This window comes from Solanum pennellii, chromosome 12 (genome assembly GCF_001406875.1).
Source record: "Solanum pennellii chromosome 12, SPENNV200".
NCBI lineage: Eukaryota > Viridiplantae > Streptophyta > Magnoliopsida > Solanales > Solanaceae > Solanum > Solanum pennellii.
The window spans coordinates 26,704,785-26,707,437 of record NC_028648.1 but is presented as its reverse complement, the minus strand read 5'-3'; the positions used below and the strand labels follow the sequence as shown (position 1 = coordinate 26,707,437).

Here is a 2,653-nt window from a genome sequence, read left to right as displayed (position 1 = left end):
GAAAGTGATATAACAAACAACATTTATCATGACCAAACTGTTGAATGACTAATAGATCAAAGGAAGTGAAGTTCTCTGAACTAGAAAGATATAAAAGCACCAAACTACCAAATCACTAGAACTTTACTCTTCAACTTGGCTTAAGACTTACTAAACGTATTAATTAGTTATTTCCTTTATCTTTTTTCGACACAACTCATGTTTCATATTACATTAGCTACAACATTATCAGAGAAACAATCAACACTGCACACAATTAGTATTTTTCTCATTTAAAAATTAAAATATGTATATCATGGAGACATATGGAAGTTTTATCCATTGTTAGCTCTAAAACCAACACCAACCCATAAGTAAAACAATTTTAATGCATAAGATATAACACATAATAAAATTTATTAATACATTTTCAAAAGTACAAAGTTACCTTGATGAGAAGAACACTCTAAGAACCTATATGTCAGTAGCAATTGACAAGAGCAATACAACCAAATGACCAAGCTTGATGAACAAAAAGTGTTGAGCAGTGACGACGAAAGGTTGTGCTTCTTCTTTTGACACGTGCCCCTGTTGAATAAATTCTCAACTTCTAAGAAATTTCCTTCTGAATATATTATAATTAACTAAAGAAGATTCTGTAAACATCATATTACTATAAAGTTGCAGCTAAACTCCTAAGGACCCTTAACAATACGTCACCATCTATTAACAGTAGCTAAAGTAGTAGTTCAATAGGTAGAGCAAAAAATTAGGAGGTAAAGAAACATATTAGAAGGTAAAGCAACAGGTTAGTCAAAGATCTAGAAAACCTGATGGTAACAACTAAGACGACAACACTACAGATGAACCAAAACTTTTTATCGTATGCTAAAGCAGGCCAATAACATGTTATATACTTTATTTTTATAAAAAATCTTATTTGTAAGCACTAACAGAAGATATCAAGTTATCACAATATTAATAGTTTCAATAGTCCATCGGCTAAGGCAAACAAACAGATGTTCACATTATGCAATAGCTAAGAATACTAGTAAACCATCTAACAAAACTATTATGGTTGTCGTGGGGGAGCCTAAAAATCAATTGATCAGTGTTAGTACACTCATCATTTCTAATCCGAGATGAAAAATAGTTGAGCAGGAATTTAAACAATGAATTTTTACTGATTTCGTAAAGACAAGGAACTAAGTATTAAAGTTCATATTAGAGGCTATAATACTTCCATTTTTATTTTCCTCTTGTCCTGCAAGACTTGTAAACATTTTATCAATGCCTAAAAATGAAATTTTACCAATTATTGTTGATAATAGTTTATTGTTTTAATTACATACCATCTTTTATCAACTTAAACATTCCTTAGTACACAACTAACATTCACTTCTAATTGAAATTTTTGGTATACAAATTATTGATACTTTTCAAGCTTCTATTCATTGTCTGGCTCACATTCTACATGAAAAGAAGTGGATCCTCTATCAAATATCTAACTAGATAAACGTAGGCAAATTGGACCACTCGCACACAGAAACAAGTAAGGATGGTGACAATACATATATGACTAATATATACGTAAGTTCAAGAATACCAAAAGAAAAAATAAAAAAACCTAGATGAAACCCATTTTTTCGAAAACCCTAAAATTAAGAGAAAAAAATGACTAATGTATATGTAAGTTCAAGAACACCAAAAGAAAAGAACAAAAATACCTAGATGAAACCCATTATTGGGAAAACCCTAAAATTGAGAAAAGAAAAATCGCCCATAATCAACCATTCCATAAAGCAATTCATAGTTATAGTAATCAAATCATACCTTGAAGATATGGAAACACCAAGATAAGGTCTGAATAGTTTCAATTGAAGCAAAGTCAAACCAAATCAAAAGAAGAAAAATATGATTTCGTTGTTCATCAATCATATAAAAGAGATGAAGATCATCTTTTTATAGCTTCTACAAGAGAAACGTGTGCTTTGTATATGCAAACTTCTTAAGTAACCTTGGAGAGACGCACAAATTGGACTCTACTTAGCTGATTTCACTCAAAGATACCATGGGAGAGAAGCTGCTTGCGGATTTCCTACAACAATTCAGGATTTTTCTCCAACCATCGCTATTGACCGTGAATATCTAAGAGACGTGTTCCCAAGAGTCTTCTGTTCAATTCTTAGAGAACAGATAGAGTGAAGAAGTTTTTGAGTCGATGTTTTCTATTTTGGAGAAGTTGGTAGAGTGTTTTTGTTAAAAAAAATAGAAGAAAAAATAAATTAAAATTTCAGTAATTTTTTGGTATATAAATAATTGAATATTAATTATTTTAATGTCTGTATATATTTATAACAACACTAATATTAAATTAACATGGACCTTTAACGACTGAAAAAAATAGTATCGCTATAAATACACTTTTAATAACTAAAATCATATTCCTTCGTTAAGAATTGGTCGTTAAAAGCATAGTTTCTTGTAATGTAAGGAGGCTGTGGGTGTTCGAACCCACAACCTCCCAATTCCAAAAAATTAAGAATAAATAAAAGAGGCTGTGGGGGTTTGATCCCACAACTTCTTGGTTTAGGCGAAATTGGGCAACAACATGATAATAAAAAATAAAAAGGGGTTGTACGGGTTCGAACCCACAACCTTTCGGCCAACCTAA

General features: G+C 31.0%; 1 long non-coding RNA gene across 1 annotated transcript; it reads right to left on the bottom strand.

Moving 5' to 3' along the window:
- Positions 1-379: 379 nt before the first annotated feature.
- Positions 380-2,234, bottom strand: LOC114075403. The gene is made up of 2 exons (XR_003575856.1): positions 1,813-2,234; positions 380-567 (listed from the first exon to the last, which is right to left on the bottom strand). It is a non-coding gene; the product is annotated as an uncharacterized LOC114075403 (long non-coding RNA).
- Between the last annotated feature and the right edge of the window lie 419 nt (positions 2,235-2,653).